Source organism: Somniosus microcephalus, chromosome 32, assembly GCF_052327205.1.
Source record: "Somniosus microcephalus isolate GS21.2 chromosome 32, FLI_Smic_1.0, whole genome shotgun sequence".
NCBI lineage: Eukaryota > Metazoa > Chordata > Chondrichthyes > Squaliformes > Somniosidae > Somniosus > Somniosus microcephalus.
In genome coordinates this window covers 5728894-5739385 of record NC_141018.1, presented here as the reverse complement: position 1 = coordinate 5739385, position 10492 = coordinate 5728894, and the positions used below count along the sequence as shown (strand labels likewise).

General features: G+C 44.3%; 1 pseudogene; it reads left to right on the top strand.

The window, feature by feature from the left end:
* The first annotated feature begins 2617 nt into the window (after positions 1-2617).
* LOC147097243 (putative G protein-coupled receptor 139) lies at positions 2618-8391 on the top strand (annotated as a pseudogene).
* The last annotated feature ends 2101 nt before the right edge of the window (positions 8392-10492 follow it).

The following is a 10492-nucleotide window of genomic DNA, read 5'->3' as shown; positions in this document are numbered from 1 at the left end:
GGTGCGCCGGTCGTGGTGGGAGTGAAGTTTTAAGGTGATAGATGAGGTGCCAATCAGGCGAGCTGCTTCGTTTTGAATGTTTTAGAGCTTTTTGAGTGTTGTTGGATCTGCACTCCTCCACGTAAGTGGAAAGTATTCCATCACACTCCTGACCTGTGCCTTGTAGATTGTGGCAAGGGTTTGGGGAGTCCCCAGAATGCCCAGCCTCTGACCTGCTCTGACCAAGCTCGGGTTGTTCTCCTTAGAGCAGAGAAGGCTAATGGATATTTTATACAGGTGTTTAAAATCTAGAAGGGTTTAAGATAGAGTAAATAGGGATAAACTGTTTCCAATGGTGGAAGGGTCGAAAGACTTGGGCCACAGATTTATTGTGGTTGGCAAAAGAATCAGAGGCAATCTGAGGAAATTCAGTTTTATGCCAGGAGTGGTTAGGATTTGCAATTCACGGGCTGGTAACGTGGTGGATACAGTTTCAATCGTCACCTTCAAAAGGGCATTGGGAAATTGGGAAATGCATGGTGGCATAGTGGTTAGCACTGTTGCCTCACAGCGCCAGGGACCCGGGTTCGAATCCGGCCTCGGGTGACTGTCTGTGTGGAGTTTGCACATTCTCCCCGTGTTTGCGTGGGTTTCCTCCGGGTGCTCCGGTTTCCTCCCACAGTCCAAATATGTGCAGGTTAGGTTGATTGGCTATGATAAATTGACCCTTAGTGTTAGGGGGATTAAATACGTGGGGTTACGGGGATAGGGTGGGATATGTGTCGGTGCAGGCTCGATGGGCCGAAATGGCCTCTATCTGCACTGTGGGGTTTCTGTGATTTCTGTGAAGAGCAGGGATGTGGAAAAACATCAGGAGAGTGGGACTAGCTGGATTGCTCTTTGAAAGAGCCTCGATGGGGAGAATGGATGCCCTACTCTAGGATTCCATGAATCTGTGGTTCTAGGAGATGGAGCTAAAACTGTTGTCGTCAGCCTACATTTAAATACTGATCGCATATCTGTGGATGAAATCTTAAAGGGAAGCTTGTAGATGAAGACGAAGAGAGGGCGAGGATAGATCCTTGTGAGGCAACAAAGGGAACGGGGCTGCGGGGTGGTGGAGGGGGATTGAAACCATTGCTGGAGATTCTCTGGCTCCGATCAGATAGTTAAATGTGGAATAAAGCAAGGGGAGTCACATCAAATGGGAGGCCAACGTCAGAGGAACGAAGAGGCAACGGACTAGAGGAGAGACGGGGAGTCTGCAGCTGATAAATGTAAGATTGCGGGTTTCAGTGTCAGGTGGGCTGAGGCAGGGCAGAGGCCAGCGCTTTTATGATGGCAGAAGTACACATCTCTTGTGATGGAGATGATATGAGGTCGGATTGTCTGGTGAGGGACGAATCCTGATATTCAGCCTGAGACAACAGCGAGGGAGGAGGAAGGAATCGGCGACAAGGCTATGGAATTTGTGGTGGGACCAACTATGAAGGCCTCGATCATCCCAATATTTAATTGGAGTAAATCGCATCTCATGGAACACAGACTGTTGCAGTCTGATAAAGCAGAGGTAGTGGAGAGTCGAGAGAGATGGTGGAGAGCCGGAGCTGGCTGTTGTCAGCAGACTCGTGGAAACTAACCACATGTCTGTAGATGATTTCACAAAGGGCAGCATGTAGATGAGGAAGAGGATGGGCAAGAATGGAAAGTTCAGAGACTCGAAAGATAGCGGTGCTGGTGTGGGAAGAGAAGCCATTGGTGGAGAAGCTCTGGTTATGGTCAGATCTGTAAGATTTGCACCAAGTGAGGCCAGTGCCACTGAAAGAGCAGAGTGTCAGAGATATGGAGAGATCATGGGTGGGTTTGCTGCAGGCTTGGAGGAGAGAGTGGAGATGGTGAGGGGTGAGGTCATGGAGGGATTTAAACCCAAGGATGAGAATTTGCACCTGAATCGTTGCCAGACCGAGAGACAATGAGGCTCACTGAGGGTGCGAGTGATGGGCGAGTGGGATTGGGGAGGGCTGGACATGGACAGCAGAGTTTGGGATCTGTTGACTTTGATGGAAGGTGGAGGTTGGGTGGCTGGCCAGGAGTGAACTGGAGGAATGGAGTCAGGAGGCGGCACCGTTCTCATTTTACTGCAGCCATTAACCAATGTAGAATAAACAGGTAAACATCTGCAGTAAAATAGCGGAGAGAGGAATGTCAATGGGGCACGTTCAGTGACCGAATCCTAATATAACCCACAGTAATTTCTAGGCTCCAATCCTGAACATGGACTTCAACTGTCCCTGTGTCAGAGACTGAAACTGCACATTTTAACTGGGAAACTCCAGGGACAGAGCGAAACGGGTCTGCTCGAGTCCCTGGGTTCAGCGTAAACTGCAGAGTAATCGGTAACATTTATAAATCGATCGATAGGAGTGAACATGTTCAATACAATTACAGGAAACTGTAAAAGAAGGCGCTCATTATTGTTGTATCAGTCCTGTAGGGCAGACCTTTCTGCCTTATTCCGCAGAGAGGTCTGATTAAGATGTGGCCATTGAAATGTTTGTGCTTTATCCACCACGTTAATTGCATCAGAGTCGAAGGTCCTGATGTAATGTGTTTGTTCAAGTGACCGTAACTAATAGTAATGTTCAGGGGTATAACCATGTCAGTGGTGTCTTATCCACTGTATAAATCAGGGCCCTTTGGAATGGAGCAGCCCAGAGTTCCTGCCGGGGCAGTGGGTTCCACTCCAACAGAAGTCACCGCTTCTCACAGAAATGGGCTATCCAGTAGTCTATCAGATAGAAGTCATTTACTATACTGTTCTTGCAGCCGTTGGAGTTCCTGGTAAGCCGATATCTTTGCTGTTAATGGTGTAAATCTGTGTTAACTGTGCTGCTGTACTTGGTAATGTTTTACTCGCCCCATGTTTTACACAGCTGCCCGTTCAATTCAACCAGAGGAAGAATGAAATGTCTTCAGTCTCTGCTCTTTCTGTCTTATAGCAGCTGCAGTATATATGTGATGATCTTTGGTTATCCAGCCCTGGCATTGCTCCTGGATTACTCTCTGTACTGAATCTATTGGAATCAGCTGTCTGGGCTAAGAGTATGTATTAGCCCACCAGTAGCTGTTAACAGTTTCATGTAGTGGAAATAACCTGTCCTGGAATATCGTTTTTGTAAATGTATTTTCAGTGATTGATAGTGAGACAGCTTAGTATCTCAGTGTTACAATGAATTGGCACAATGTCCTCCCTCCCCAATAACATGGTTCAATTTAACAGGGATTTCAATGTGTGTATTGGTTATCACTGTTATGAAATATTATTTTTCCGTGTGATTATCTGACACAGACTCAGATGTCTGGTGACTGAACTGAGTTTGTTGCTGACTCTTTCACATCTCCTTCTCTGCTTCAGTGTGGATGGATTCACTGACTGTCACTGGGCTTCATTGTAACATGAAATGTTTTGAGATTATTGTATATGAACATAAGAAACATTAGCAGGAGTCGGCCAATCAGCATCTGGAGCCTGTCCACCATTCAGTAAGATCATGGCTGATCCAATCTTGGCCTCAACTCCACTTTCCCGCTCTCTCCCCACACCCATTGACTCCCCTGTAGTTCAAATACCTGTCAATCTCTGCCTTGAATATATTCAGTGACTCCGCCTCCACAGCTCTCCGGGGTAGAGAATTCTAAAGATCCACGACCCTGTGAGAGAAGAAATTCCTCCTCATCTCCATCTAAAATGGGCGATACCTTATTCTGAAAATATGCCCCCTAGTTCTAGATACCCCACTAGAGGAAACATCCTTTCAGCTTCCACCCTGTCAATCCCCTTCAGAATCTTATATGTTTCAATAAAAACACCTCTCATTCTTCTAAACTCCAATGAGTATAGGCCCAACCTGCTCAATATTTCATCATACGTCAACCCCTTCATCCCAGGAATCAACCTAGTGAACTTTCTCTGCACTGCCTCCAATGCAAGTATATCCTCCCATAAATATGGAGACCAAAACTGTACACAGTACTCCAGGTGCGGTCGCAGCATAAGAACATAAGAACATAAGAAATAGGAGCAGGGGTAGGCCAATCGGCCCCTCGAGCCTGCTCCGCCATTCAATAAGATCATGGCTGATCTGATCCTAACCGCCAATCCACTATCACAGAACTATCTCCTGAATCTAACAGAATTAGACACACGAAATAGGAGCAGGATCAGGCTACACGGCCCCTGGGCCCGCTCCACTACCCACAGGGCCATGACCGATCTGAACCTAGACTCATGTCCAAATTCCTGCCCGCTCCCCGTAACCCTTAATTCCCTTTACTTCCAGGAAACTGTCTAATTCTGTTTTAAATTTATGTAATGATGTAGCTTCTACAGCTTTTTGTGGCAGCATATTCCATGGACCTACCACCCTCTGAGTGAAGTAGTTCCTCCTCATCTCAGTTTTGAAAGAGCAGCCCCTTATTCTAAGACTATGCCCCCTAGTGCTAGTTTCACCCATCATCGGGAAGATCTTCCCCGCATCCACCTGATCCAACCCCTTCACAATCTTATATGTTTCAATAAGATCACCTCTCATTCTTCTGAACTCCAATGAGTAGAGTCCCAATCTACTCAACTTCTCCTCATATGTCCATCCCCTCATCCCCGGGATTAACCGAGTGAACCTTCTTTGTACTGATTCAAGAGCAAGTATGTCCTTTCTTAAGTATGGACACCAAAACTGTACGCAGTATTCCAGGTGCGGTCTCACCAATACCTTGTACAACTGAAGCAATACCTCCCTATTTTTATATTCTATCCCCCTAGCAATGAAAGCCAACATTCCATTGGCCTTCTTAATCACTTGCTGCACCTGCATACTAACCTTTTGAGTTTCATGCACCAGGACCCCCAGATCTCTTTGTACTTCAGTACTTTCCAGTTTCTTGCCATTAAGATAATAACTTGCTCTACGATTTTTCCTGCCAAAGTGCATAACCTCACACTTTCCAGTATTGTATTCCATCTGCCAAATCTTTGCCCACTTACTTAGCCTGTCGATGTCCCCTTGCAGGTTTTTTATGTCCTCCTCACTCACTACTTTCCCTCCCATCTTAGTATCATCTGCAAACTTTGATATGTTACACTCGGTCCCCTCCTCCAAATCGTTAATATAGATTGTAAAGAGTTGGGGACCCAGCACTGACCCCTGCAGTGCCATGCAAAGTTGCATCAAATCTTCCCTGCTTTTATACACCATACCCCTTGCAATGCAGGCCAACATTATATTAGCCTTCTTAATTACTTGCTTTACCTGCATGCTAACTCTTTGTGTTTCATGTACTAGGGCCCCCAGATCCCTGTGTACCGCAGCATTTTGAATTCTCATCCATTTAAATGATCATTTTTTTTCATTCTTACTTCCAAAGTGAATAACGTCACATTGTCCCACGTTATACTCCATCTGCCAAATTTTCGCCCACTCACTTATTCCATCTATATCCTTTTGCAGACACTCTGTGTCCTCCTCACAACTTGCTAACCCACCTATCTTTGTATCATCAGCAAAATTGTCTACAGTACACTCGGACCTTTCATCCAAGTCAGTAATATAGGTTGTATATATTTGAGGCCCCAGCACTGATCCCTGTGGCTCCCCACTAGTTACGCATTGCCAACCGGAAAATTACCTATTTAACCGGAATCTTTGTTTTCTGTTAGTTAGCCAATTCCCTATCCATGCCCATATATTATTCCCAACCCTGTGTGCTCTTATCTTGTGCAGTAACCTTTGATGTGGCACCTTATTGAATGCATTCTGGAAGGTTCCGCTTTATCCACCCTGTTTGTTACATCCTGAAATAACTCTACCAATGTGTCAGCTTGCACAGTATCTGTTGGAGTCAGGAGCCCTTCTATTGATCTGGAGATTATAAGTAGCAGCGGTGAGATTGGTGTGTTGTTAATTGAACAATCGCGCCATCTATCGCTGTATTTTATAATTACAGCAGAAGGGACTTCAATTATTTCCAGCTCTGTCTGGAAGAGGCATTCGAGTCTGTTTATTCCTTGCATTGCAGATTAGGTGAACTGTGCAGCAGAATAGGTGGCGAAGTGGGTGACCTGAATAAACATTAACCGATGCACCTTTGGACAAACTGACTCTGAGCATTGGATCACTGAGCAAGAAGCTGCTGATCAGAATCTGGGCATAGGATATTAGGATTGAATCGAATGAGAAAAAGAGCTTTGACAAAGAGATTACAGACAGTGCAGAAATATAGAGGAGGGATAGAGAAAGAGAGGGAGAAGGCAAGCGAGAAGCGAATGTTTGATTGAAAGTGATTGAGAGCGAGCTACTGAAACTTCGAGTACAATTAAAAGTAGGAGATGTGATTTGAGGGTGTTATTAGGATGTGGTCAGTTTGGGAGAGATTTTATTGTTGGACTCGCTCCCCTGTGTATCAGGACCTCAGTCTGCTTTGGTAAATATTATGTTTCCTTACTTTATGATTTGCTAATTACAAGTAATTCAATTGATTTAAAGAATAGGATCCGTGATTTATTGATCATAATGAGTTATTACAATAGTGGATTTTAAAAGCTGTGCATCAGTTGATTTCTTAAAAAGTGAGGTTGAAGTCATTTGAATTTGATGTAACTGATGAGCTGAGTAAATTGCTTGACCACAATTTACACCCAAAGAGCTGTTGCCTGACACCAGTAAGCACAGACATCACTGATTGAATGCATTAATTGAGTGGTATTACTGGAATCTATGAATTAGATTTTCTCTCGCACTCTGCTGCAGTCTCTCCCTGTGAATCCCAGCCTCTCCTGCCCCTGCATTGACTCCTCTGTCTCCTCGTCCGTTGCTTCAGGTTGTCGGATTTCCCACACCCGCTGCTCCTGACTGCACTCCAGCTCCCACATGTCCTTATCCTTGTCTTCATTCCAGTCTCACTCACTGGCTCGGCCTCCAGCTGTCACTTCCAATCCGATCCGAATCCTCAAACTCACCGCAGCAGCTCTCGGCCTTTCCCGTTTAGTCCGGCCCCTGTCGGCTCTCTCAGCCCAGAGCAATTAACCCGCTGCACCGCCCCTGTCCCCAAACCTTCCCGCCTTAAAACCCGCTCCCTCTGTCTGGAGCTCAAATCCAGACTGAACCCTTTGGATTTGCGGTACGTAAAACCCCTTCTCCCTTCTCCACCGGCACTGTGCCCTCACTTGGCCCTTCCAGTGGCTCCGGTGATCACTTCATTCACTTTCTGTGTAGATTTCCAAACTCATTGTCGATAAATGTGTTTTAAAATATTAGCTGCTCGAAAGCGCTGTCCAGGTCCATGAATCAGTTTTCACCGTTCGACGCAGCAAAAAGCTGGAAATTTCAGCCCAGATCCTGTCAAACTCTTGCTTTGGCTCCAGGTCTGATCAGTAATTTATCTGCTTCCTTTTCTCTCTCTTACAGTTAATGTGGTGGCGATTGTGATCCTGTCCCGAGGAAAGTGCGGTCTCTCCAAATGTATCACTCGCTACCTGGTGGGAATGGCAGCGGCCGATCTCCCGGTCGTTATCACTGATCCCATATTGAAGTGGATTGCTCAGATTTATTTCCCATTTTCATACTTGGCCATTACTCCCGTGTGTAGTCTCTTTGGCTTCTTGCGTTTGGCAACCACGGTGGTTTCTGTCTGGCTCACAGTCGCTTTCACCTTTGATCGGTTTGTGGCCATTTGTTGTGAGAAACAGAAAACAAAATATTGCACCGAGAAAACGGCGGCTGTGGTTATCGGGACAGTGAGTGTGCTGGGCTGTTTAGTGTCTGTCCCCTGGTACTTCAAATATGAACCGTACTATATCATTGATAATGTTCCCTGGAAATGTTACATTAAAGCGAGCTTCTACACTTCCCTCGCTTGGGGAGCATTTGAGTTGTTTCACCGTATTTTAACCCCTTGTGTCCCGTTCTTTCTGATATTAGTGCTCAATGTTCTGACGGTCAGACGTATTTTAGTGGCCAGTCGAGTCCGCAGGGGACTCCGGGGCCGCAGTAATGGAGAGAATCACAAGGACCCAGAGTTGGAGAACCGAAGGAAATCCATCATTTTACTCTTCAGTATAACCGGAAATTTTATATTGCTATGGGTGACACAGGTTTTGTATAACATTTATGCACGAATTGCAGATATTCAGTTTTATTACTCCTACACCGACCCTCTTTATATCACAGAACACACAGCAACAATGCTTCAGCTTCTCAGTTCCTGCACCAACACGTGTATTTATGTCCTGACACAGACTAAATTCAGAGAGGAGCTGAAGAACACGGTGAAATACCCACTCAATCTAATTGTTAAATTAGTTAAATCATAGATAGATAGTAGATAGATAGATAGAGAGAGAGAGATAGACAGATTGATAGACAGATAGATAGACCAATAGATAGATAGATAGATAGAGATTGATAGATAGATAGATAGATAGAGAGATAGACAGATAGATAGATAGATAGATAGATAGATAGATAATCGAATATAGATAAAGTCAAATAAAGTTACATTGACAGATAAACATAGAGGCAGTGAAAATGTGAGGTAGTGAGTGCTTGACAAGGGAGATGCTGAGCGCCTGGTCACTCGGCTGGAGAGTCTGGAACTAGCGGTCATGGACTCAGGATAAGGGGTCGGCCATTTAGGATTGAGATGAGCGGAAATTACTTCAATCAGAGGATTGTGAATCTTTGGAAGTTTCTACACCAGAGGTCGTCGGATGCTCACTAATTGAGTATATTCCAAACTGAGATCCATAGATTTTTGGATATTAAGGCAATCAAGTGATACATGGATGGGTCGGGAAAGTGGATTTTATCTCGCAGTTCTGCAATGATCTTACAGAATGGCAGAGCATGCTCAAGGTGCCCTATGGCCTACCCCTGATCCTAGTTCTGAATTAATATGTTATTATAGACAGAAGAAGGCGTTTGAAGAGAACTATGACACAGGAAGAAACAATGCAGGAGAGCTACAGAGAGCAACCTAGACAAAGTGAGACAAAAAAAATTGCGGCTATTTTCTCATCTACAAATGTACAATGTAATTAATGAAAAATGAATTTGTAAAGTGCCTTTTATATTAATGTATCTCAAAACACTTTACACAATGCATTACTTAGAAGTTTGGCGACGGTTCTGAAGGAAAATGTTGTAATTAATATGATTGTTGATATGTATCTGAATAGATACAAATAGTGTCTTTATATTGTCACACGAATTTCGTATAATAGTGTTGTTTTATTATTGTTATAAATGTTAGTGTTCAAGTGACGTGCAATTAATAGTATTGCAGTTACAGAGTCTGCGAACAAATAATTAAAATCACGTAAAAAAAAAGCCGAGGAAGCCGAAGCAACAAATGGAGACATTGAGATAGAACAGAGAGACAGAGAAAGAAAGGGAGAAAAAGAGAGACTGAAGAGAAAAAGAAAAGCACAGATGGTAAATGGAGAGACAGAACATAGAGAGGGTAGGAAAGAAAGAAATACTTGGATTTATGCAGCGCCTTTCACGACAACCGGACATCCAAAACCGCATTACATCCAATGAATTACTTTTTTTGGAATCGTGCTCAATGTTGAAATCTGGGAAATGCAGCAGCCAATTTGCCCACAGCATGTTTCCAGAAACAGCAATGTGATCGCGACCAGATAATGTGTTTTAAATAAAACGGGAAAACTGTTGATTGAGGGAAAAATATTGGCCCCCAGGACACAGGGGAGAACACCCCTGCTCTTCTTCGAAATAGCGCCATGGGATCTTTTACTTCCACCTGATAGAGCAGAGGGGGACTCGGTTTAACGTTTCATCCGAAAGACAGCAGGTCTGAGAGTGCAGCACTCCCACAGCACAGCACTGGAGTGCCAGCCTAGACTTTGGAGCTTAAATCAATGGAGTGGGACTTAAACCCACAACCTTCTGACTCAGAGGCTTACACTGTGGTACAAAGTAATGAAGAAAAGGAGTTACAGGAGAGACAGACCAGAGAGGGAGCAAAACCGAGAATGGAGAAAATGAATTACAGGAGAGAGAGAGAGAGACAGAGAGGCACGAAGGGAGAAATTGAGAGACAGAGCACACAGACACAGGCACACAAACAGAAAGATCAATTGAGAAAAAAAGAGAACCGAGATAGAGATAAAGCTAAAGGGAAAGATGGAACACAGAAAGAAAGATACGCATGAGAAGGAAATAATGAGACAGAAAGGGAGAAATAGAAATATCATATATCAGGGATAGATGAAATGGAGATGGACTGTAGAAAGAGAGAGAAAACTAGTGATAGAATGAAAGATACTGACAAAACAAAGAAATGGAATGAGAGACCAACGGGATGGTACAGAAAGTCTGAGATGAAAAGACATACAGAACGAAGTAGAAAAGAGGAAGAGATGCACCACTTGAGTCGGAGATAGGGAGACGGAAAGAGAGATAAAAAAGATAGAGACAGAGAGAGAGGAGAGAAC